The sequence below is a fragment of the Palaemon carinicauda genome, chromosome 29 (genome assembly GCF_036898095.1).
Source record: "Palaemon carinicauda isolate YSFRI2023 chromosome 29, ASM3689809v2, whole genome shotgun sequence".
Lineage (NCBI taxonomy): Eukaryota > Metazoa > Arthropoda > Malacostraca > Decapoda > Palaemonidae > Palaemon > Palaemon carinicauda.
Window position 1 is genome coordinate 23,156,395 of NC_090753.1, and position 27,233 is coordinate 23,183,627.

General features: G+C 36.9%; 2 long non-coding RNA genes across 2 annotated transcripts in view; both read right to left on the reverse strand.

Annotated features, from left to right (window-relative positions):
- Positions 1–383: 383 nt before the first annotated feature.
- On the reverse strand, positions 384–14,840 carry LOC137622758 (uncharacterized). Its single transcript, XR_011040466.1, has 3 exons — positions 14,727–14,840; positions 8,347–8,872; positions 384–902 (listed from the first exon to the last, which is right to left on the reverse strand). It is a non-coding gene; the product is annotated as an uncharacterized lncRNA (long non-coding RNA).
- A 264-nt stretch (positions 14,841–15,104) lies between these two features.
- The window catches only part of LOC137622759 (uncharacterized), a 12,815-nt gene continuing 686 nt past the window's right edge, over positions 15,105–27,233 (reverse strand). Inside the window, exons 2-3 of the long non-coding RNA XR_011040467.1 lie at positions 21,107–21,632; positions 15,105–15,252 (exon numbers count right to left, since the gene is read on the reverse strand). This is a non-coding gene — a long non-coding RNA (uncharacterized lncRNA). The remainder of the gene's footprint in view (positions 15,253–21,106; positions 21,633–27,233) is intronic.

Genomic DNA, 27,233 nt, shown 5'->3' on the forward strand with positions numbered 1-27,233 from the left:
TCATGAATATTTTCAATATCCCCATCCAATCTATCCACCCATTCTTCTAAGTCACATCCCACTTCCCTTCGTGTACCCTTGAACTTCCTCATATCCTTGTATGGTGAAGAATATTCACAGCTCATATTTCGCCCTATACTCCTTGGCATTGGATTTTCAGGAATATCCCTATCACTGACGTCTTCCTCACTCATTATGCTATATATCTTTTGCCTTCAAGTAAAAATAGTTCTATATATCTCTTGCCTTCAAGCAAAGACCAACTATCAAATAGTTCGTACTCTGAAAATTTTCTACGTATTTACTGTCAAAATGCTAACAAGATTCATTGCACACCTAACTGGCACGAAACTAAAGAAGAGGAATGTCGACAGACCTGGTATTTGTGACTCGATGATTTCAGGGTTGTGCTGCAATCTGCTGGGCCCTCCTGGGCTGTGATGTTTCCGTGGATAACGTAATGCTCTGCTACCAAGTGTTGCATGAAGACGGATGAATGAAGGAAACACCAATGTTGACCATCAATACATTTACTAACACACAACCCTATAAATAATATATAATCTTAGTTAGTTAGAAAAAATAAAACTTATGAACATAACAAATAGAATATTTACATTTATACAAACTTCACTTTGCACTATTAGTCATAATGATTCTTTACATGTCAGATTAGTTGATCACGTACCAGGAATAGCACAACACAAGAAACATAAGAGCCCTTTTTAAATCAGGATAACCTGCTGCCCGTAATCATGTTATCAAGGAAGTGTTCCTTTTCGTGCAGGCTGTTTCACTTGGTTTTCTGTTTGTTTGGTGGTCCTCTTCGCTTGAGTACTCCAACTGGGGGAGTATTGATTGGAGATGCTCCTAGTGGTAGTCTGGATATCCTGGGAAATTGCCTTTAAAAGAAACAAACAAGCGTATTGACATTTCTTAAACTTATAATCAACAACCTCTTCATAAATGTAACGTGCCAATTTTAACATCATAACTAATGTAATTGTTAAGTGCTATACATTAACCCCCGTCTTTTGTCGATGTCCCCATCGAAAAAATATTATAAAGTTTTACACTTTGTTTTCATTTGTTTTTTCCCTTTTCTCTTTCAATCTTTCGGATCTCCTAAGACGTTTATTAAAGCTGTCATTTATATTACCTTTGTTTTCTTTATCATTACTTATACTAAGTGAAGGCAATGTTTCTCGTTCTTCTCCATTCCCATTTATTTTATCGGTATCAATACCAAATTTCCTCAAGACCTCTTCCATATCACGCATTTCAACCTCATCTTCATCGGCAATTCTAGCGGTTGGATTATCAGTATTTACTCTACAAGACTTTAATGATCTGATATTGGCTCTGTGTATTACTTTAGATTCATACCCAACTGGTCGTATTCTAAATAGGCCACATTTGTCATCTAATATTTTTTCAATGACCCATTCCTCACTCTTAAACCTATCCTGTAACTTTGTTCTCCCAATTACTTGGTTTTCTCTTATCAAAACCTTTTGCCCTACCTTTAATTCGTTATCCCCTGACTGTTGCAACCTGCCCTTTGCTTTCGATGTCCAGTTTTTAAGAGTGTTATGCCCTGCCATTTCCCATGCTTCTCTCTGTATCTTCAATTGCTTATTAATCCATTCCTTATCTCTTTGTGTCCCTCCAATATCTAAATCAGGGTCCCAACAGTCAATACTTAATTTTGGTTCTCTACCAAATAACAAAAAATAAGGAGAATATCCTGTTACTGAATGAGGGGTTGAGTTATAAATTGAGATTAGTGACTGGAGATATAAAGGCCATTTTTGCTTTTTCTCTTCATCCAGTGTTCGCAATAAACTATATATTGTTCTGTTTGCCCGTTCTGTCTGGCCATTTCCCTGCGGATGGTAAGGAGACGTTCGAGATTTTGAGATATCAAAGATTTTACAAATTGACCGAACCAAACTGCTTTCAAAATTTCTACCTTGGTCAGAATGTAGTCTTTCCGGAATTCCAAATTTATAAAATACCTCGTTGACCAAAATTCGGGCCACAGTGGTAGCTTTTTGGTCTTTAGTAAGGAACGCCCATAAAAATTTGCTAAACATATCCGTTAAAACAAGAATGTGCTCTTTACCCGTTGAAGATTTCTCAACAGAACAGAAGTCCATAGCGATAAGTTCAAATGGTCTACTGGTTTCAATGTAAACTGGAGTTGTTTTAACCCCCGGCATCTCCTCCTTTGTGGTCAAACATACTAAGCAATTTTGAATATATTCCCTTACAAAACCCCTAACATTTGGCCAATAAACCCTCTCAGTTAAAACTTTCTCTGTTCTATCTATTCCCTGGTGACCAAATTTATCATGGAGTTCCCACAAACACTTTTTCCGAAGGCTTAATGGAACTGCTAACCTCCATTTTGATCTTTGGAATTCGTTGGTATCTACTTTATAAATTATTTCTTTTTTTATCTGTAAATTTTCTAATTCTCTCTTCCATGTGATTAATTCAGGTTGTAATTTAAGAATCTCTGTTTCCGCCGGTTCACCAAAAATCCATTTTCTAACAACTGTTAAAATAGGACATGTCTTTTGCTTGGTCTCTACATCCTCCCAGTCTAATATGTCCTGTGACATGATGACTCTGACGGAGTCACTTGTTACATAAGGTTCAATCCAGATATCATCACCACCAGGCTCTTCTGCGTCCCTAACCTGGCTCGAGAGCGCATCAGCATTAGAGTTTTCTTTTCCTGGCTTAAACTTTATTTCAAAATCAAACACTGCTAAATCTGCCACCCATTTCTGTTCAGTATGATCTAGCTTAGCTGAACTCCAGTTACTTAGAGGCCCATTATCTGTAAAAACAGTGCACCTACTTCCAATCCGATACATCTTGAACTTCTCAGCCATTGCCCAATGCAGACCACATAATTCCAACTTCCTTGAGCTATAATTTCTCATGTTTCTCTCATACTTTCTTAAGGATCGACTAGCATAAGCTACTGGATGTAGCTTCTTGCCGCGTTTTTGTGATAATACTGCCCCTAGACCTTCAAAACTTGCATCGATTTCTAAAGTAAAGTCCTTACCAAATTCAATCCCTTGCAATATGGGAGCATTGATGAGAGATTGTTTTAGCGTCTGAAATGCCTGTTCTTCTTTCTCCTGCCATTTATCCGCAACTTTCTCGCTAGATTTCTTTATTTTTCCCTCTGACAGTGTGTTGAGTGGTTTAGCAATTTGAGCAAAATTTTTTATAAAACGCCTGTAGAAACTACAGAATCCTAAAAAACCTCTTACCTCTTTTACAGTCTCTGGTCTTTTCCACTCTTCTACAGCCCTCACCTTTTCTGGGTCTGGACCAATACCGCCATTACTGATTATAAATCCTAAATATCTGACGCTAGTCTTCAGAAAATGACATTTATTCGGCTTTAACCTCAGGCCAAAATTTCTTAACCTTTTTAATAATAATTCAACTTTTTCTAAATGTTCATCAATAGAGTTTGTAAAGATAATAAGATCATCCAGATAAATAAGTAAAAAATCATAAACAAAGTCTCCCAAAATGTTTTCCATACACCTCTGAAATGTAGCAGGGCTATTTGTGAGTCCTATTGGACACCTCCTGTACTGGTAATGACCCCAAGGGACAGAAAATGCTGTCTTATGCCTATCGTCTTTTTTTAATAGAATCTGATGATAACCTTGTGCCAAGTCAAACGTAGAAAAGAAGTTACCCCCTTCTAATACGTCCAGACTTTCAGATATTCTCGGTAGAGGAAAAGCGTCCTTAATAGTTATCTTATTCAACTTCCGATAATCAATAGTTAACCTAAGCCCCCCTCCTTTCTTTTTTACCAAAACTATTGGTGCAGCATAAGGGCTTTTACTTTCCTCAATAACTCCTCTTCTTGTCAGATCCTCTAACAGTTCTTTGGCCTCTGGTATTAAGGCAGGGGCAATTCGCCTGTATGGCAGTTTAATGGGAGTTTCATTTGTTAGTTTTATTTCGTGTTCCCATCCCTTTGCTGTACCCAAGTCCTCTTCATGAAGCTCAAAACAGTCTCTATACCTATGAATAAGCTCTTCCACTTTACATAAAGCCTCTTCATTTATGTTTTCATTAACCTGTATTCCTAGTGCTTTCCTAAAATCCCTTAATTCCCTTTTTTTAATATCTTATTATCTGAACAAGTCTTTTTGTTTTCTACTACGGCTAAAGTTGCTTCCGCAATCCTTCCATTTGCTTCTATTGTTATTTCGTCCTCATTCCAGTTTGCCAAACAAACAAAACCTACACCCCATTCAATAGCTGCAAAACTAGGAATTATATGTACACCTGGCTGTAGATCGTCAATTTTTTCACTTACAATGCCTTCTAACAAAATATTCTCCCTGGGAACATTCTTCAGTTTATCAATAAATACTTTGATCACCTTCCTACTTCGACCAGGGATTTTCCTATTTTGTGTAGGTACACAAATTGCATAACCTAATTTCTCATCGTCTGCCCAAACTTTGAGGTTTTGAGCTACCCTTCGCATGCAATAATCTAACTTTTCATTTTTTCTCTTTTGAGCATAAGCTACTGGATGTAGCTTCTTGCCGCGTTTTTGTGATAATACTGCCCCTAGACCTTCAAAACTTGCATCGATTTCTAAAGTAAAGTCCTTACCAAATTCAATCCCTTGCAATATGGGAGCATTGATGAGAGATTGTTTTAGCGTCTGAAATGCCTGTTCTTCTTTCTCCTGCCATTTATCCGCAACTTTCTCGCTAGATTTCTTTATTTTTCCCTCTAACAGTGTGTTGAGTGGTTTAGCAATTTGAGCAAAATTTTTTATAAAACGCCTGTAGAAACTACAGAATCCTAAAAAACCTCTCACCTCTTTTACAGTCTCTGGTCTTTTCCTCTCTTCTACAGCCCTCACCTTTTCTGGGTCTGGACCAATACCGTCATTACTGATTATAAATCCTAAATATCTGACGCTAGTCTTCAGAAAATGACATTTATTCGGCTTTAACCTCAGGCCAAAATTTCTTAACCTTTTTAATAATAATTCAACTTTTTCTAAATGTTCATCAATAGAGTTTGTAAAGATAATAAGATCATCCAGATAAATAAGTAAAAAATCATAAACAAAGTCTCCCAAAATGTTTTCCATACACCTCTGAAATGTAGCAGGGCTATTTGTGAGTCCCATTGGACACCTCCTGTACTGGTAATGACCCCAAGGGACAGAAAATGCTGTCTTATGCCTATCGTCTTTTTTTAATAGAATCTGATGATAACCTTGTGCCAAGTCAAACGTAGAAAAGAAGTTACCCCCTTCTAATACGTCCAGACTTTCAGATATTCTCGGTAGAGGGAAAGCGTCCTTAATAGTTATCTTATTCAACTTCCGATAATCAATAGTTAACCTAAGCCCCCCTCCTTTCTTTTTTACCAAAACTATTGGTGCAGCATAAGGGCTTTTACTTTCCTCAATAACTCCTCTTCTTGTCAGATCCTCTAACAGTTCTTTGGCCTCTGGTATTAAGGCAGGGGCAATTCGCCTGTATGGCAGTTTAATGGGAGTTTCATTTGTTAGTTTTATTTCGTGTTCCCATCCCTTTGCTGTACCCAAGTCCTCTTCATGAAGCTCAAAACAGTCTCTATACCTATGAATAAGCTCTTCCACTTTACATAAGGCCTCTTCATTTATGTTTTCATTAACCTGTATTCCTAGTGCTTTCCTAAAATCCCTTAATTCTCTTTTTGTTAATATCTTATTATCTGAACAAGTCTTTTTGTTTTCTACTACGGCTAAAGTTGCTTCCGCAATCCTTCCATTTGCTTCTATTGTTATTTCGTCCTCATTCCAGTTTGCCAAACAAACAAAACCTACACCCCATTCAATAGCTGTAAAACTAGGAATTATATGTACACCTGGCTGTAGATCGTCAATTTTTTCACTTACAATGCCTTCTAACAAAATATTCTCCCTGGGAACATTCTTCAGTTTATCAATAAATACTTTGATCACCTTCCTACTTCGACCAGGGATTTTCCTATTTTGTGTAGGTACACAAATTGCATAACCTAATTTCTCATCGTCTGCCCAAACTTTGAGGTTTTGAGCTACCCTTCGCATGCAATAATCTAACTTTTCATTTTTTCTCTTTTGACCACCGCAGCCGATTCCATCTTCAAATAAATGTGATAGTCCCCATTCCTTGAATAAAGACATTAAAATATTCATACCTAGCAGACATTCTTGTTTTGTATTAATTCCTAGACCTCTCACTCCTTGATCCTTTTTAACGTAAAGTACACATTTCTCTACACAAATGTCATTAACGTTTATATTTACAACTACATATCCTAAAATGCTCAATTCATTTCCAGCTATGTCGTATATGTAATTACTGTCCTTGTAGAGATTCACATTTTTGGGGGGTCAGGAATCTATTGTACCATCTTTCTGATATCAAGCTACAGTTAGCCCCAGAATCTAATAATCCTAGAACACTAACATCACCAATTCTCACCATCAGATTAAGGGTCTCGCCTCTCCTATGTAATTCTCCATGTTTTGATTTTCACTGCACAATGAACGCACAAGGCCAACGACTTCCATTTCCTTTCCCTTACTGTTAAGTGGTTCTTCATTAGGCCGGACGCTAATTAATACGCCCGGCTTTGCCAGTTTCCCTGTTCGGTTGTCTCTTCATCACAATGAATTTCCCTAACTACATTTTCCCCTTTATCCTTACCAGACACTGAACGATCATAAAAGTTTCTTTGCTCATGATACATGCCTGGATTATCTAAACACCTAAAAAAAGGATGACCTCTTAAGCCACATTTCCAGCATTTACCTTCAAATTTATTAAATTCTTTTCTTTTTGCATATCCTTGTTGAGTACTATGGCCATTTTCAGCTCCGTTCATTTTATTATTTGAAGGTTTATTAATTATTCTGTCCGCGTTACAGTTTCGAGCTATGTGACCTTGCCTTTTACAGAACCAACAATAGAGAACTTCTCTCCTTTCAAAAATTAGCTGTTCTTCTTCCCTTGAATCAACATCTTTCAATCTATCATTAACAAACGTTCCAGCCTATTCGAGGATGATCAATGTTTTGTCACACAATTTTTGCCTTAACTCTGTGGCTAGATGCTTGTTTCTCATCCCTTTCACGAAAACTGTTCACTTTGTTCTCTCTCTCTCTGCGGCCTCCCTTTGACAGCTCTCTTGCACATCCTCGTCTAATTCATGAATTCTATCAACAAATTCCCACACACTTTCGGTCTCGCCTTGTCTTGCACTCCACAATTCTCTCCTTTTATCAAATTCATCCAAGCGTTTTCCATAAGTATTCATCAATATATTTCCTAATTCCTTCATGGTTTCAGGCTTCGCAGCCTTAATACGAGTTAATGCAGGATCTCTTAAACTTTGACAAGCAAATAATATTTTTTTCTGTTTCATTAAAACTCAGCTGACTTGCACAGTAGTCTACTTGTTCCAGCCACCTCTTTATTTCTCTTCTAGTGCTATCTTTACCTGAAAACATTTCTAGCTGTGGTGCAGGTCGTGTGAATTGAATTTGAGTGTTTTCATTTTTTCTTTCCTCCTCACAGATAACCTTATTTGATTTACTATTCATCAAATTTGATACGAATATTTTCCTGTCCATTTCCAAGATTTTACTTTCGAGTACTTGTACTCGTATCTTCCACTCGTTCTCTAAAAGTTTACATTTTTCCTCACATCTACTCATTACCTTGTTTAACTGAACCTCTATTTCATGTTTGTAATATGATGTGATCTTGGCCTCCATAATAACAAATTTTTCATTATATTCATCTCTGATTCTGTTTAATGTATACTGATAATCTCTTACTTCTTTCTTTTGCAACCCCTTTTTCCTGACATCATCTAGTTCATTAGCTAATACCTGATGCTCGTCATACATGAATTCAATCATATCATGAATATTTTCAATATCCCCATCCAATCTATCCACCCATTCTTCTAAGTCACATCCCACTTCCCTTCGTGTACCCTTGAACTTCCTCATATCCTTGTATGGTGAAGAATATTCACAGCTCATATTTCGCCCTATACTCCTTGGCATTGGATTTTCAGGAATATCCCTATCACTGACGTCTTCCTCACTCATTATGCTATATATCTTTTGCCTTCAAGTAAAAATAGTTCTATATATCTCTTGCCTTCAAGCAAAGACCAACTATCAAATAGTTCGTACTCTGAAAATTTTCTACGTATTTACTGTCAAAATGCTAACAAGATTCATTGCACACCTAACTGGCACGAAACTAAAGAAGAGGAATGTCGACAGACCTGGTATTTGTGACTCGATGATTTCAGGGTTGTGCTGCAATCTGCTGGGCCCTCCTGGGCTGTGATGTTTCCGTGGATAACGTAATGCTCTGCTACCAAGTGTTGCATGAAGACGGATGAATGAAGGAAACACCAATGTTGACCATCAATACATTTACTAACACACAACCCTATAAATAATATATAATCTTAGTTAGTTAGAAAAAATAAAACTTATGAACATAACAAATAGAATATTTACATTTATACAAACTTCACTTTGCACTATTAGTCATAATGATTCTTTACATGTCAGATTAGTTGATCACGTACCAGGAATAGCACAACACAAGAAACATAAGAGCCCTTTTTAAATCAGGATAACCTGCTGCCCGTAATCATGTTATCAAGGAAGTGTTCCTTTTCGTGCAGGCTGTTTCACTTGGTTTTCTGTTTGTTTGGTGGTCCTCTTCGCTTGAGTACTCCAACTGGGGGAGTATTGATTGGAGATGCTCCTAGTGGTAGTCTGGATATCCTGGGAAATTGCCTTTAAAAGAAACAAACAAGCGTATTGACATTTCTTAAACTTATAATCAACAACCTCTTCATAAATGTAACGTGCCAATTTTAACATCATAACTAATGTAATTGTTAAGTGCTATACATTAACCCCCGTCTTTTGTCGATGTCCCCATCGAAAAAATATTATAAAGTTTTACACTTTGTTTTCATTTGTTTTTTCCCTTTTCTCTTTCAATCTTTCGGATCTCCTAAGACGTTTATTAAAGCTGTCATTTATATTACCTTTGTTTTCTTTATCATTACTTATACTAAGTGAAGGCAATGTTTCTCGTTCTTCTCCATTCCCATTTATTTTATCGGTATCAATACCAAATTTCCTCAAGACCTCTTCCATATCACGCATTTCAACCTCATCTTCATCGGCAATTCTAGCGGTTGGATTATCAGTATTTACTCTACAAGACTTTAATGATCTGATATTGGCTCTGTGTATTACTTTAGATTCATACCCAACTGGTCGTATTCTAAATAGGCCACATTTGTCATCTAATATTTTTTCAATGACCCATTCCTCACTCTTAAACCTATCCTGTAACTTTGTTCTCCCAATTACTTGGTTTTCTCTTATCAAAACCTTTTGCCCTACCTTTAATTCGTTATCCCCTGACTGTTGCAACCTGCCCTTTGCTTTCGATGTCCAGTTTTTAAGAGTGTTATGCCCTGCCATTTCCCATGCTTCTCTCTGTATCTTCAATTGCTTATTAATCCATTCCTTATCTCTTTGTGTCCCTCCAGTATCTAAATCAGGGTCCCAACAGTCAATACTTAATTTTGGTTCTCTACCAAATAACAAAAAATAAGGAGAATATCCTGTTACTGAATGAGGGGTTGAGTTATAAATTGAGATTAGTGACTGGAGATATAAAGGCCATTTTTGCTTTTTCTCTTCATCCAGTGTTCGCAATAAACTATATATTGTTCTGTTTGCCCGTTCTGTCTGGCCATTTCCCTGCGGATGGTAAGGAGACGTTCGAGATTTTGAGATATCAAAGATTTTACAAATTGACCGAACCAAACTGCTTTCAAAATTTCTACCTTGGTCAGAATGTAGTCTTTCCGGAATTCCAAATTTATAAAATACCTCGTTGACCAAAATTCGGGCCACAGTGGTAGCTTTTTGGTCTTTAGTAAGGAACGCCCATAAAAATTTGCTAAACATATCCGTTAAAACAAGAATGTGCTCTTTACCCGTTGAAGATTTCTCAACAGAACAGAAGTCCATAGCGATAAGTTCAAATGGTCTACTGGTTTCAATGTAAACTGGAGTTGTTTTAACCCCCGGCATCTCCTCCTTTGTGGTCAAACATACTAAGCAATTTTGAATATATTCCCTTACAAAACCCCTAACATTTGGCCAATAAACCCTATCAGTTAAAACTTTCTCTGTTCTATCTATTCCCTGGTGACCAAATTTATCATGGAGTTCCCACAAACACTTTTTCCGAAGGCTTAATGGAACTGCTAACCTCCATTTTGATCTTTGGAATTCGTTGGTATCTACTTTATAAATTATTTCTTTTTTTATCTGTAAATTTTCTAATTCTCTCTTCCATGTGATTAATTCAGGTTGTAATTTAAGAATCTCTGTTTCCGCCGGTTCACCAAAAATCCATTTTCTAACAACTGTTAAAATAGGACATGTCTTTTGCTTGGTCTCTACATCCTCCCAGTCTAATATGTCCTGTGACATGATGACTCTGACGGAGTCACTTGTTACATAAGGTTCAATCCAGATATCATCACCACCAGGCTCTTCTGCGTCCCTAACCTGGCTCGAGAGCGCATCAGCATTAGAGTTTTCTTTTCCTGGCTTAAACTTTATTTCAAAATCAAACACTGCTAAATCTGCCACCCATTTCTGTTCAGTATGATCTAGCTTAGCTGAACTCCAGTTACTTAGAGGCCCATTATCTGTAAAAACAGTGCACCTACTTCCAATCCGATACATCTTGAACTTCTCAGCCATTGCCCAATGCAGACCACATAATTCCAACTTCCTTGAGCTATAATTTCTCATGTTTCTCTCATACTTTCTTAAGGATCGACTAGCATAAGCTACTGGATGTAGCTTCTTGCCGCGTTTTTGTGATAATACTGCCCCTAGACCTTCAAAACTTGCATCGATTTCTAAAGTAAAGTCCTTACCAAATTCAATCCCTTGCAATATGGGAGCATTGATGAGAGATTGTTTTAGCGTCTGAAATGCCTGTTCTTCTTTCTCCTGCCATTTATCCGCAACTTTCTCGCTAGATTTCTTTATTTTTCCCTCTAACAGTGTGTTGAGTGGTTTAGCAATTTGAGCAAAATTTTTTATAAAACGCCTGTAGAAACTACAGAATCCTAAAAAACCTCTTACCTCTTTTACAGTCTCTGGTCTTTTCCACTCTTCTACAGCCCTCACCTTTTCTGGGTCTGGACCAATACCGCCATTACTGATTATAAATCCTAAATATCTGACGCTAGTCTTCAGAAAATGACATTTATTCGGCTTTAACCTCAGGCCAAAATTTCTTAACCTTTTTAATAATAATTCAACTTTTTCTAAATGTTCATCAATAGAGTTTGTAAAGATAATAAGATCATCCAGATAAATAAGTAAAAAATCATAAACAAAGTCTCCCAAAATGTTTTCCATACACCTCTGAAATGTAGCAGGGCTATTTGTGAGTCCTATTGGACACCTCCTGTACTGGTAATGACCCCAAGGGACAGAAAATGCTGTCTTATGCCTATCGTCTTTTTTTAATAGAATCTGATGATAACCTTGTGCCAAGTCAAACGTAGAAAAGAAGTTACCCCCTTCTAATACGTCCAGACTTTCAGATATTCTCGGTAGAGGAAAAGCGTCCTTAATAGTTATCTTATTCAACTTCCGATAATCAATAGTTAACCTAAGCCCCCCTCCTTTCTTTTTTACCAAAACTATTGGTGCAGCATAAGGGCTTTTACTTTCCTCAATAACTCCTCTTCTTGTCAGATCCTCTAACAGTTCTTTGGCCTCTGGTATTAAGGCAGGGGCAATTCGCCTGTATGGCAGTTTAATGGGAGTTTCATTTGTTAGTTTTATTTCGTGTTCCCATCCCTTTGCTGTACCCAAGTCCTCTTCATGAAGCTCAAAACAGTCTCTATACCTATGAATAAGCTCTTCCACTTTACATAAAGCCTCTTCATTTATGTTTTCATTAACCTGTATTCCTAGTGCTTTCCTAAAATCCCTTAATTCTCTTTTTGTTAATATCTTATTATCTGAACAAGTCTTTTTGTTTTCTACTACGGCTAAAGTTGCTTCCGCAATCCTTCCATTTGCTTCTATTGTTATTTCGTCCTCATTCCAGTTTGCCAAACAAACAAAACCTACACCCCATTCAATAGCTGTAAAACTAGGAATTATATGTACACCTGGCTGTAGATCGTCAATTTTTTCACTTACAATGCCTTCTAACAAAATATTCTCCCTGGGAACATTCTTCAGTTTATCAATAAATACTTTGATCACCTTCCTACTTCGACCAGGGATTTTCCTATTTTGTGTAGGTACACAAATTGCATAACCTAATTTCTCATCGTCTGCCCAAACTTTGAGGTTTTGAGCTACCCTTCGCATGCAATAATCTAACTTTTCATTTTTTCTCTTTTGACCACCGCAGCCGATTCCATCTTCAAATAAATGTGATAGTCCCCATTCCTTGAATAAAGACATTAAAATATTCATACCTAGCAGACATTCTTGTTTTGTATTAATTCCTAGACCTCTCACTCCTTGATCCTTTTTAACGTAAAGTACACATTTCTCTACACAAATGTCATTAACGTTTATATTTACAACTACATATCCTAAAATGCTCAATTCATTTCCAGCTATGTCGTATATGTAATTACTGTCCTTGTAGAGATTCACATTTTTGGGTTTCAGGAATCTATTGTACCATCTTTCTGATATCAAGCTACAGTTAGCCCCAGAATCTAATAATCCTAGAACACTAACATAACCAATTCTCACCATCAGATTAAGGGTCTCGCCTCTCCTATGTAATTCTCCATGTTTTGATTTTCACTGCACAATGAACGCACAAGGCCAACGACTTCCATTTCCTTTCCCTTACTGTTAAGTGGTTCTTCATTAGGCCGGACGCTAATTAATACGCCCGGCTTTGCCAGTTTCCCTGTTCGGTTGTCTCTTCATCACAATGAATTTCCCTAACTACATTTTCCCCTTTATCCTTACCAGACACTGAACGATCATAAAAGTTTCTTTGCTCATGATACATGCCTGGATTATCTAAACACCTAAAAAAAGGATGACCTCTTAAGCCACATTTCCAGCATTTACCTTCAAATTTATTAAATTCTTTTCTTTTTGCATATCCTTGTTGAGTACTATGGCCATTTTCAGCTCCGTTCATTTTATTATTTGAAGGTTTATTAATTATTCTGTCCGCGTTACAGTTTCGAGCTATGTGACCTTGCCTTTTACAGAACCAACAATAGAGAACTTCTCTCCTTTCAAAAATTAGCTGTTCTTCTTCCCTTGAATCAACATCTTTCAATCTATCATTAACAAACGTTCCAGCCTCTTCGAGGATGATCAATGTTTTGTCACACAATTTTTGCCTTAACTCTGTGGCTAGATGCTTGTTTCTCATCCCTTTCACGAAAACTGTTCACTTTGTTCTCTCTCTCTCTGCGGCCTCCCTTTGACAGCTCTCTTGCACATCCTCGTCTAATTCATGAATTCTATCAACAAATTCCCACACACTTTCGGTCTCGCCTTGTCTTGCACTCCACAATTCTCTCCTTTTATCAAATTCATCCAAGCGTTTTCCATAAGTATTCATCAATATATTTCCTAATTCCTTCATGGTTTCAGGCTTCGCAGCCTTAATACGAGTTAATGCAGGATCTCTTAAACTTTGACAAGCAAATAATATTTTTTTCTGTTTCATTAAAACTCAGCTGACTTGCACAGTAGTCTACTTGTTCCAGCCACCTCTTTATTTCTCTTCTAGTGCTATCTTTACCTGAAAACATTTCTAGCTGTGGTGCAGGTCGTGTGAATTGAATTTGAGTGTTTTCATTTTTTCTTTCCTCCTCACAGATAACCTTATTTGATTTACTATTCATCAAATTTGATACGAATATTTTCCTGTCCATTTCCGAGATTTTACTTTCGAGTACTTGTACTCGTATCTTCCACTTGTTCTCTAAAAGTTTACATTTTTCCTCACATCTACTCATTACCTTGTTTAACTGAACCTCTATTTCATGTTTGTAATATGATGTGAGCTTGGCCTCCATTATTTCAAATTTTTCATTATATTCATCTCTGATTCTGTTTAATGTATACTGATAATCTCTTACTTCTTTCTTTTGCAACCCCTTTTTCCTGACATCATCAAGTTCATTAGCTAATACCTGATGCTCGTCATACATGAATCCAAACATATCATGAATATTTTCAATATCCCCATCCAATCTATCCACCCATTCTTCTAAGTCACATCCCACTTCCCTTCGTGTACCCTTGAACTTCCTCATATCCTTGTATGGTGAAGAATATTCACAGCTCATATTTCGCCCTATACTCCTTGGCATTGGATTTTCAGGAATATCCCTATCACTGACGTCTTCCTCACATATTATGCTATATATCTTTTGCCTTCAAGTAAAAATAGTTCTATATATCTCTTGCCTTCAAGCAAAGACCAACTATCAAATAGTTCGTACTCTGAAAATTTTCTACGTATTTACTGTCAAAATGCTAACAAGATTCATTGCACACCTAACTGGCACGAAACTAAAGAAGAGGAATGTTGACAGACCTGGTATTTGTGACTCGATGATTTCAGGGTTGTGCTGCAATCTGCTGGGCCCTCCTGGGCTGTGATGTTTCCGTGGATAACGTAATGCTCTGCTACCAAGTGTTGCATGAAGACAGATGAATGAAGGAAACACCAATGTTGACCATCAATACATTTACTAACACACAACATTATAAATAATATATAATCTTAGTTAGTTAGAAAAAATAAAACTTATGAACATAACAAATAGAATATTTACATTTATACAAACTTCACTTTGCACTATTAGTCATAATGATTCTTTACATGTCAGATTAGTTGATCACGTACCAGGAATAGCACAACACAAGAAACATAAGAGCCCTTTTTAAATCAGGATAACCTGCTGCCCGTAATCATGTTATCAAGGAAGTGTTCCTTTTCGTGCAGGCTGTTTCACTTGGTTTTCTGTTTGTTTGGTGGTCCTCTTCGCTTGAGTACTCCAACTGGGGGAGTATTGATTGGAGATGCTCCTAGTGGTAGTCTGGATATCCTGGGAAATTGCCTTTAAAAGAAACAAACAAGCGTATTGACATTTCTTAAACTTATAATCAACAACCTCTTCATAAATGTAACGTGCCAATTTTAACATCATAACTAATGTAATTGTTAAGTGCTATACATTAACCCCCGTCTTTTGTCGATGTCCCCATCGAAAAAATATTATAAAGTTTTACACTTTGTTTTCATTTGTTTTTTCCCTTTTCTCTTTCAATCTTTCGGATCTCCTAAGACGTTTATTAAAGCTGTCATTTATATTACCTTTGTTTTCTTTATCATTACTTATACTAAGTGAAGGCAATGTTTCTCGTTCTTCTCCATTCCCATTTATTTTATCGGTACCAATACCAAATTTCCTCAAGACCTCTTCCATATCAGGCATTTCAACCTCATCTTCATCGGCAATTCTAGCGGTTGGATTATCAGTATTTACTCTACAAGACTTTAATGGTCTGATATTGGCTCTGTGTATTACTTTAGATTCATACCCAACTGGTCGTATTCTAAATAGGCCACATTTGTCATCTAATATTTTTTCAATGACCCATTCCTCACTCTTAAACCTATCCTGTAACTTTGTTCTCCCAATTACTTGGTTTTCTCTTATCAAAACCTTTTGCCCTACCTTTAATTCGTTATCCCCTGACTGTTGCAACCTGCCCTTTGCTTTCGATGTCCAGTTTTTAAGAGTGTTATGCCCTGCCATTTCCCATGCTTCTCTCTGTATCTTCAATTGCTTATTAATCCATTCCTTATCTCTTTGTGTCCCTCTAATATCTAAATCAGGGTCCCAACAGTCAATACTTAATTTTGGTTCTCTACCAAATAACAAAAAATAAGGAGAATACCCTGTTACTGAATGAGGGGTTGAGTTATAAATTGAGATTAGTGACTGGAGATATAAAGGCCATTTTTGCTTTTTCTCTTCATCCAGTGTTCGCAATAAACTATATATTGTTCTGTTTGCCCGTTCTGTCTGGCCATTTCCCTGCGGATGGTAAGGAGACGTTCGAGATTTTGAGATATCAAAGATTTTACAAATTGACCGAACCAAACTGCTTTCAAAATTTCTACCTTGGTCAGAATGTAGTCTTTCCGGAATTCCAAATTTATAAAATACCTCGTTGACCAAAATTCGGGCCACAGTGGTAGCTTTTTGGTCTTTAGTAAGGAACGCCCATAAAAATTTGCTAAACATATCCGTTAAAACAAGAATGTGCTCTTTACCCGTTGAAGATTTCTCAACAGAACAGAAGTCCATAGCGATAAGTTCAAATGGTCTACTGGTTTCAATGTAAACTGGAGTTGTTTTAACCCCCGGCATCTCCTCCTTTGTGGTCAAACATACTAAGCAATTTTGAATATATTCCCTTACAAAACCCCTAACATTTGGCCAATAAACGCTCTCAGTTAAAACTTTCTCTGTTCTATCTATTCCCTGGTGACCAAATTTATCATGGAGTTCCCACAAACACTTTTTCCGAAGGCTTAATGGAACTGCTAACCTCCATTTTGATCTTTGGAATTCGTTGGTATCTACTTTATAAATTATTTCTTTTTTTATCTGTAAATTTTCTAATTCTCTCTTCCATGTGATTAATTCAGGTTGTAATTTAAGAATCTCTGTTTCCGCCGGTTCACCAAAAATCCATTTTCTAACAACTGTTAAAATAGGACATGTCTTTTGCTTGGTCTCTACATCCTCCCAGTCTAATATGTCCTGTGACATGATGACTCTGACGGAGTCACTTGTTACATAAGGTTCAATCCAGATATCATCACCACCAGGCTCTTCTGCGTCCCTAACCTGGCTCGAGAGCGCATCAGCATTAGAGTTTTCTTTTCCTGGCTTAAACTTTATTTCAAAATCAATCACTGCTAAATCTGCCACCCATTTCTGTTCAGTATGATCTAGCTTAGCTGAACTCAAGTTACTTAGAGGCCCATTATCTGTAAAAACAGTGCACCTACTTCCAATCCGATACATCTTGAACTTCTCAGCCATTGCCTAATGCAGACCACATAATTCCAACTTCCTTGAGCTATAATTTCTCATGTTTCTCTCATACTTTCTTAAGGATCGACTAGCATAAGCTACTGGATGTAGCTTCTTGCCGCGTTTTTGTGATAATACTGCCCCTAGACCTTCAAAACTTGCATCGATTTCTAAAGTAAAGTCCTTACCAAATTCAATCCCTTGCAATATGGGAGCATTGATGAGAGATTGTTTTAGCGTCTGAAATGCCTGTTCTTCTTTCTTCTGCCATTTATCCGCAACTTTCTCGCTAGATTTCTTTATTTTTCCCTCTAACAGTGTGTTGAGTGGTTTAGCAATTTGAGCAAAATTTTTTATAAAACGCCTGTAGAAACTACAGAATCCTAAAAAACCTCTCACCTCTTTTACAGTCTCTGGTCTTTTCCACTCTTCTACAGCCCTCACCTTTTCTGGGTCTGGACCAATACCGTCATTACTGATTATAAATCCTAAATATCTGACGCTAGTCTTCAGAAAATGACATTTATTCGGCTTTAACCTCAGGCCAAAATTTCTTAACCTTTTTAATAATAATTCTACTTTTTCTAAATGTTCATCAATAGAGTTTGTAAAGATAATAAGATCATCCAGATAAATAAGTAAAAAATCATAAACAAAGTCTCCCAAAATGTTTTCCATACACCTCTGAAATGTAGCAGGGCTATTTGTGAGTCCCATTGGACACCTCCTGTACTGGTAATGACCCCAAGGGACAGAAAATGCTGTCTTATGCCTATCGTCTTTTTTTAATAGAATCTGATGATAACCTTGTGCCAAGTCAAACGTAGAAAAGAAGTTACCCCCTTCTAATACGTCCAGACTTTCAGATATTCTCGGTAGAGGAAAAGCGTCCTTAATAGTTATCTTATTCAACTTCCGATAATCAATAGTTAACCTAAGCCCCCCTCCTTTCTTTTTTACCAAAACTATTGGTGCAGCATAAGGGCTTTTACTTTCCTTAATAACTCCTCTTCTTGTCAGATCCTCTAACAGTTCTTTGGCCTCTGGTATTAAGGCAGGGGCAATTCGCCTGTATGGCAGTTTAATGGGAGTTTCATTTGTTAGTTTTATTTCGTGTTCCCATCCCTTTGCTGTACCCAAGTCTTCTTCATGAAGCTCTAAACAGTCTCTATACCTATGAATAAGCTCTTCCACTTTACATAAGGCCTCTTCATTTATGTTTTCATTAACCTGTATTCCTAGTGCTTTCCTAAAATCCCTTAATTCTCTTTTTGTTAATATCTTATTATCTGAACAAGTCTTTTTGTTTTCTACTACGGCTAAAGTTGCTTCCGCAATCCTTCCATTTGCTTCTATTGTTATTTCGTCCTCATTCCAGTTTGCCAAACAAACAAAACCTACACCCCATTCAATAGCTGTAAAACTAGGAATTATATGTACACCTGGCTGTAGATCGTCAATTTTTTCACTTACAATGCCTTCTAACAAAATATTCTCCCTGGGAACATTCTTCAGTTTATCAATAAATACTTTGATCACCTTCCTACTTCGACCAGGGATTTTCCTATTTTGTGTAGGTACACAAATTGCATAACCTAATTTCTCATCGTCTGCCCAAACTTTGAGGTTTTGAGCTACCCTTCGCATGCAATAATCTAACTTTTCATTTTTTCTCTTTTGACCACCGCAGCCGATTCCATCTTCAAATAAATGTGATAGTCCCCATTCCTTGAATAAAGACATTAAAATATTCATACCTAGCAGACATTCTTGTTTTGTATTAATTCCTAGACCTCTCACTCCTTGATCCTTTTTAACGTAAAGTACACATTTCTCTACACAAATGTCATTAACGTTTATATTTACAACTACATATCCTAAAATGCTCAACTCATTTCCAGCTATGTCGTATATGTAATTACTGTCCTTGTAGAGATTCACATTTTTGGGTTTCAGGAATCTATTGTACCATCTTTCTGATATCAAGCTACAGTTAGCCCCAGAATCTAATAATCCTAGAACACTAACATCACCAATTCTCACCATCAGATTAAGGGTCTCGCCTCTCCTATGTAATTCTCCATGTTTTGATTTTCACTGCACAATGAACGCACAAGGCCAACGACTTCCATTTCCTTTCCCTTACTGTTAAGTGGTTCTTCATTAGGCCGGACGCTAATTAATACGCCTGGCTTTGCCAGTTTCCCTGTTCGGTTGTCTCTTCATCACAATGAATTTCCCTAACTACATTTTCCCCTTTATCCTTACCAGACACTGAACGATCATAAAAGTTTCTTTGCTCATGATACATGCCTGGATTATCTAAACACCTAAAAAAAGGATGACCTCTTAAGCCACATTTCCAGCATTTACCTTCAAATTTATTAAATTCTTTTCTTTTTGCATATCCTTGTTGAGTACTATGGCCATTTTCAGCTCCGTTCATTTTATTATTTGAAGGTTTATTAATTATTCTCTCCGCGTTACAGTTTCGAGCTATGTGACCTTGCCTTTTACAGAACCAACAATAGAGAACTTCTCTCCTTTCAAAAATTAGCTGTTCTTCTTCCCTTGAATCAACATCTTTCAATCTATCATTAACAAACGTTCCAGCCTCTTCGAGGATGATCAATGTTTTGTCATACAATTTTTGCCTTAACTCTGTGGCTAGATGCTTGTTTCTCATCGCTTTCACGAAAACTGTTCACTTTGTTCTCTCTCTCTCTGCGGCCTCCCTTTGACAGCTCTCTTGCACATCCTCGTCTAATTCATGAATTCTATCAACAAATTCCCACACACTTTCGGTCTCGCCTTGTCTTGCACTCCACAATTCTCTCCTTTTATCAAATTCATCCAAGCGTTTTCCATAAGTATTCATCAATATATTTCCTAATTCCTTCATGGTTTCAGGCTTCTCAGCCTTAATACGAGTTAATGCAGGATCTCTTAAACTTTGACAAGCAAATAATATTTTTTTCTGTTTCATTAAAACTCAGCTGACTTGCACAGTAGTCTACTTGTTCCAGCCACCTCTTTATTTCTCTTCTAGTGCTATCTTTACCTGAAAACATTTCTAGCTGTGGTGCAGGTCGTGTGAATTGAATTTGAGTGTTTTCATTTTTTCTTTCCTCCTCACAGATAACCTTATTTGATTTACTATTCATCAAATTTGATACGAATATTTTCCTGTCCATTTCCGAGATTTTACTTTCGAGTACTTGTACTCGTATCTTCCACTCGTTCTCTAAAAGTTTACATTTTTCCTCACATCTACTCATTACCTTGTTTAACTGAACCTCTATTTCATGTTTGTAATATGATGTGAGCTTGGCCTCCATTATTTCAAATTTTTCATTATATTCATCTCTGATTCTGTTTAATGTATACTGATAATCTCTTACTTCTTTCTTTTGCAACCCCTTTTTCCTGACATCATCTAGTTCATTAGCTAATACCTGATGCTCGTCATACATGAATTCAAACATATCATGAATATTTTCAATATCCCCATCCAATCTATCCACCCATTCTTCTAAGTCACATCCCACTTCCCTTCGTGTACCCTTGAACTTCCTCATATCCTTGTATGGTGAAGAATATTCACAGCTCATATTTCGCCCTATACTCCTTGGCATTGGATTTTCAGGAATATCCCTATCACTGACGTCTTCCTCACTCATTATGCTATATATCTTTTGCCTTCAAGTAAAAATAGTTCTATATATCTCTTGCCTTCAAGCAAAGACCAACTATCAAATAGTTCGTACTCTGAAAATTTTCTACGTATTTACTGTCAAAATGCTAACAAGATTCATTGCACACCTAACTGGCACGAAACTAAAGAAGAGGAATGTCGACAGACCTGGTATTTGTGACTCGATGATTTCAGGGTTGTGCTGCAATCTGCTGGGCCCTCCTGGGCTGTGATGTTTCCGTGGATAACGTAATGCTCTGCTACCAAGTGTTGCATGAAGACGGATGAATGAAGGAAACACCAATGTTGACCATCAATACATTTACTAACACACAACCCTATAAATAATATATAATCTTAGTTAGTTAGAAAAAATAAAACTTATGAACATAACAAATAGAATATTTACATTTATACAAACTTCACTTTGCACTATTAGTCATAATGATTCTTTACATGTCAGATTAGTTGATCACGTACCAGGAATAGCACAACACAAGAAACATAAGAGCCCTTTTTAAATCAGGATAACCTGCTGCCCGTAATCATGTTATCAAGGAAGTGTTCCTTTTCGTGCAGGCTGTTTCACTTGGTTTTCTGTTTGTTTGGTGGTCCTCTTCGCTTGAGTACTCCAACTGGGGGAGTATTGATTGGAGATGCTCCTAGTGGTAGTCTGGATATCCTGGGAAATTGCCTTTAAAAGAAACAAACAAGCGTATTGACATTTCTTAAACTTATAATCAACAACCTCTTCATAAATGTAACGTGCCAATTTTAACATCATAACTAATGTAATTGTTAAGTGCTATACATTAACCCCGTCTTTTGTCGATGTCCCCATCGAAAAAATATTATAAAGTTTTACACTTTGTTTTCATTTGTTTTTTCCCTTTTCTCTTTCAATCTTTCGGATCTCCTAAGACGTTTATTAAAGCTGTCATTTATATTACCTTTGTTTTCTTTATCATTACTTATACTAAGTGAAGGCAATGTTTCTCGTTCTTCTCCATTCCCATTTATTTTATCGGTATCAATACCAAATTTCCTCAAGACCTCTTCCATATCACGCATTTCAACCTCATCTTCATCGGCAATTCTAGCGGTTGGATTATCAGTATTTACTCTACAAGACTTTAATGGTCTGATATTGGCTCTGTGTATTACTTTAGATTCATACCCAACTGGTCGTATTCTAAATAGGCCACATTTGTCATCTAATATTTTTTCAATGACCCATTCCTCACTCTTAAACCTATCCTGTAACTTTGTTCTCCCAATTACTTGGTTTTCTCTTATCAAAACCTTTTGCCCTACCTTTAATTCGTTATCCCCTGACTGTTGCAACCTGCCCTTTGCTTTCGATGTCCAGTTTTTAAGAGTGTTATGCCCTGCCATTTCCCATGCTTCTCTCTGTATCTTCAATTGCTTATTAATCCATTCCTTATCTCTTTGTGTCCCTCCAATATCTAAATCAGGGTCCCAACAGTCAATACTTAATTTTGGTTCTCTACCAAATAACAAAAAATAAGTAGAATATCCTGTTACTGAATGAGGGGTTGAGTTATAAATTGAGATTAGTGACTGGAGATATAAAGGCCATTTTTGCTTTTTCTCTTCATCCAGTGTTCGCAATAAACTATATATTGTTCTGTTTGCCCGTTCTGTCTGGCCATTTCCCTGCGGATGGTAAGGAGACGTTCGAGATTTTGAGATATCAAAGATTTTACAAATTGACCGAACCAAACTGCTTTCAAAATTTCTACCTTGGTCAGAATGTAGTCTTTCCGGAATTCCAAATTTATAAAATACCTCGTTGACCAAAATTCGGGCCACAGTGGTAGCTTTTTGGTCTTTAGTAAGGAACGCCCATAAAAATTTGCTAAATATATCCGTTAAAACAAGAATGTGCTCTTTACCCGTTGAAGATTTCTCAACAGAACAGAAGTCCATAGCGATAAGTTCAAATGGTCTACTGGTTTCAATGTAAACTGGAGTTGTTTTAACCCCCGGCATCTCCTTTGTGGTCAAACATACTAAGCAATTTTGAATATATTCCTTTACAAAACCCCTAACATTTGGCCAATAAACCCTCTCAGTTAAAACTTTCTCTGTTCTATCTATTCCCTGGTGACCAAATTTATCATGGAGTTCCCACAAACACTTTTTCCGAAGGCTTAATGGAACTGCTAACCTCCATTTTGATCTTTGGAATTCGTTGGTATCTACTTTATAAATTATTTCTTTTTTTATCTGTAAATTTTCTAATTCTCTCTTCCATGTGATTAATTCAGGTTGTAATTTAAGAATCTCTGTTTCCGCCGGTTCACCAAAAATCCATTTTCTAACAACTGTTAAAATAGGACATGTCTTTTGCTTGGTCTCTACATCCTCCCAGTCTAATATGTCCTGTGACATGATGACTCTGACGGAGTCACTTGTTACATAAGGTTCAATCCATATATCATCACCACCAGGCTCTTCTTCGTCCCTAACCTGGCTCGAGAGCGCATCAGCATTAGAGTTTTCTTTTCCTGGCTTAAACTTTATTTCAAAATCAAACACTGCTAAATCTGCCACCCATTTCTGTTCAGTATGATCTAGCTTAGCTGAACTCAAGTTACTTAGAGGCCCATTATCTGTAAAAACAGTGCACCTACTTCCAATCCGATACATCTTGAACTTCTCAGCCATTGCCCAATGCAGACCACATAATTCCAACTTCCTTGAGCTATAATTTCTCATGTTTCTCTCATACTTTCTTAAGGATCGACTAGCATAAGCTACTGGATGTAGCTTCTTGCCGCGTTTTTGTGATAATACTGCCCCTAGACCTTCAAAACTTGCATCGATTTCTAAAGTAAAGTCCTTACCAAATTCAATCCCTTGCAATATGGGAGCATTGATGAGAGATTGTTTTAGCGTCTGAAATGCCTGTTCTTCTTTCTCCTGCCATTTATCCGCAACTTTCTCGCTAGATTTCTTTATTTTTCCCTCTAACAGTGTGTTGAGTGGTTTAGCAATTTGAGCAAAATTTTTTATAAAACGCCTGTAGAAACTACAGAATCCTAAAAAACCTCTCACCTCTTTTACAGTCTCTGGTCTTTTCCACTCTTCTACAGCCCTCACCTTTTCTGGGTCTGGACCAATACCGTCATTACTGATTATAAATCCTAAATATCTGACGCTAGTCTTCAGAAAATGACATTTATTCGGCTTTAACCTCAGGCCAAAATTTCTTAACCTTTTTAATAATAATTCAACTTTTTCTAAATGTTCATCAATAGAGTTTGTAAAGATAATAAGATCATCCAGATAAATAAGTAAAAAATCATAAACAAAGTCTCCCAAAATGTTTTCCATACACCTCTGAAATGTAGCAGGGCTATTTGTGAGTCCTATTGGACACCTCCTGTACTGGTAATGACCCCAAGGGACAGAAAATGCTGTCTTATGCCTATCGTCTTTTTTTAATAGAATCTGATGATAACCTTGTGCCAAGTCAAACGTAGAAAAGAAGTTACCCCCTTCTAATACGTCCAGACTTTCAGATATTCTCGGTAGAGGAAAAGCGTCCTTAATAGTTATCTTATTCAACTTCCGATAATCAATAGTTAACCTAAGCCCCCCTCCTTTCTTTTTTACCAAAACTATTGGTGCAGCATAAGGGCTTTTACTTTCCTCAATAACTCCTCTTCTTGTCAGATCCTCTAACAGTTCTTTGGCCTCTGGTATTAAGGCAGGGGTAATTCGCCTGTATGGCAGTTTAATGGGAGTTTCATTTGTTAGTTTTATTTCGTGTTCCCATCCCTTTGCTGTACCCAAGTCCTCTTCATGAAGCTCAAAACAGTCTCTATACCTATGAATAAGCTCTTCCACTTTACATAAGGCCTCTTCATTTATGTTTTCATTAACCTGTATTCCTAGTGCTTTCCTAAAATCCCTTAATTCTCTTTTTGTTAATATCTTATTATCTGAACAAGTCTTTTTGTTTTCTACTACGGCTAAAGTTGCTTCCGCAATCCTTCCATTTGCTTCTATTGTTATTTCGTCCTCATTCCAGTTTGCCAAACAAACAAAACCTACACCCCATTCAATAGCTGTAAAACTAGGAATTATATGTACACCTGGCTGTAGATCGTCAATTTTTTCACTTACAATGCCTTCTAACAAAATATTCTCCCTGGGAACATTCTTCAGTTTATCAATAAATACTTTGATCACCTTCCTACTTCGACCAGGGATTTTCCTATTTTGTGTAGGTACACAAATTGCATAACCTAATTTCTCATCGTCTGCCCAAACTTTGAGGTTTTGAGCTACCTTTCGCATGCAATAATCTAACTTTTCATTTTTTCTCTTTTGACCACCGCAGCCGATTCCATCCTCAAATAAATATGATAGTCCCCATTCCTTGAATAAAGACATTAAAATATTCATACCTAGCAGACATTCTTGTTTTGTATTAATTCCTAGACCTCTCACTCCTTGATCCTTTTTAACGTAAAGTACACATTTCTCTACACAAATGTCATTAACGTTTATATTTACAACTACATATCCTAAAATGCTCAATTCATTTCCAGCTATGTCGTATATGTAATTACTGTCCTTGTAGAGATTCACATTTTTGGGTTTCAGGAATCTATTGTACCATCTTTCTGATATCAAGCTACAGTTAGCCCCAGAATCTAATAATCCTAGAACACTAACATCACCAATTCTCACCATCAGATTAAGGGTCTCGCCTCTCCTATGTAATTCTCCATGTTTTGATTTTCACTGCACAATGAACGCACAAGGCCAACGACTTCCATTTCCTTTCCCTTACTGTTAAGTGGTTCTTCATTAGGCCGGACGCTAATTAATACGCCCGGCTTTGCCAGTTTCCCTGTTCGGTTGTCTCTTCATCACAATGAATTTCCCTAACTACATTTTCCCCTTTATCCTTACCAGACACTGAACGATCATAAAAGTTTCTTTGCTCATGATACATGCCTGGATTATCTAAACACCTAAAAAAAGGATGACCTCTTAAGCCACATTTCCAGCATTTACCTTCAAATTTATTAAATTCTTTTCTTTTTGCATATCCTTGTTGAGTACTATGGCCATTTTCAGCTCCGTTCATTTTATTATTTGAAGGTTTATTAATTATTCTGTCCGCGTTACAGTTTCGAGCTATGTGACCTTGCCTTTTACAGAACCAACAATAGAGAACTTCTCTCCTTTCAAAAATTAGCTGTTCTTCTTCCCTTGAATCAACATCTTTCAATCTATCATTAACAAACGTTACAGCCTCTTCGAGGATGATCAATGTTTTGTCACACAATTTTTGCCTTAACTCTGTGGCTAGATGCTTGTTTCTCATCCCTTTCACGAAAACTGTTCACTTTGTTCTCTCTCTCTCTGCGGCCTCCCTTTGACAGCTCTCTTGCACATCCTCGTCTAATTCATGAATTCTATCAACAAATTCCCACACACTTTCGGTCTCGCCTTGTCTTGCACTCCACAATTCTCTCCTTTTATCAAATTCATCCAAGCATTTTCCATAAGTATTCATCAATATATTTCCTAATTCCTTCATGGTTTCAGGCTTCGCAGCCTTAATACGAGTTAATGCAGGATCTCTTAAACTTTGACAAGCAAATAATATTTTTTTCTGTTTCATTAAACCTCAGCTGACTTGCACAGTAGTCTACTTGTTCCAGCCACCTCTTTATTTCTCTTCTAGTGCTATCTTTACCTGAAAACATTTCTAGCTGTGGTGCAGGTCGTGTGAATTGAATTTGAGAGTTTTCATTTTTTCTTTCCTCCTCACAGATAACCTTATTTGATTTACTATTCATCAAATTTGATACGAATATTTTCCTGTCCATTTCCGAGATTTTACTTTCGAGTACTTGTACTCGTATCTTCCACTCGTTCTCTAAAAGTTTACATTTTTCCTCACATCTACTCATTACCTTGTTTAACTGAACCTCTATTTCATGTTTGTAATATGATGTGATCTTGGCCTCCATTATTTCAAATTTTTCATTATATTCATCTCTGATTCTGTTTAATGTATACTGATAATCTCTTACTTCTTTCTTTTGCAACCCCTTTTTCCTGACATCATCAAGTTCATTAGCTAATACCTGATGCTCGTCATACATGAATTCAAACATATCATGAATATTTTCAATATCCCCATCCAATCTATCCACCCATTCTTCTAAGTCACATCCCACTTCCCTTCGTGTACCCTTGAACTTCCTCATATCCTTGTATGGTGAAGAATATTCACAGCTCATAT